Raw genomic sequence first — 276 nt, 5'->3', positions numbered from 1 at the left:
AGGAGGTCATAGGAGAGAAAAGACTATTTAATATTGGACTCACAAGGGCAGATCATTCCTTCTTCACTCCATGACGCCGGCTTCAGGTCAATAAGATGTCTGCAGGTCACATTCAGGGCAGCCATCAGAAATTTTGGGGCCCCTTACACGGCTTTAGGCCGGAAACCCCAGCACCGCCGCCACACTGAGCCAGTCACACTGTTATTATTATACATTTACAGGTGAAACTCAAATAATTAGAATATCATGCAAAAGTAATTGCAGTAAGTGCTGCAA

At 44.9% G+C, this 276-nt stretch overlaps 1 protein-coding gene across 1 annotated transcript in view; it reads left to right on the top strand.

Annotated features, from left to right (window-relative positions):
* Positions 1–276, top strand: part of MTMR11 (myotubularin related protein 11) — a gene marked incomplete at its 5' end in the record, with an annotated part of 24882 nt that overhangs the window by 7642 nt on the left and 16964 nt on the right. The gene's annotated exons all lie outside the window — the stretch shown is intronic.

Source organism: Nanorana parkeri, unplaced genomic scaffold (assembly GCF_000935625.1).
Source record: "Nanorana parkeri isolate BGI_ZX_2015 unplaced genomic scaffold, ASM93562v1 scaffold3920, whole genome shotgun sequence".
In the NCBI taxonomy this organism is placed as follows: domain Eukaryota; kingdom Metazoa; phylum Chordata; class Amphibia; order Anura; family Dicroglossidae; genus Nanorana; species Nanorana parkeri.
The sequence above is the reverse complement of the archived record's forward strand: the minus strand, read 5'-3'. Positions and strand labels throughout refer to the sequence as shown.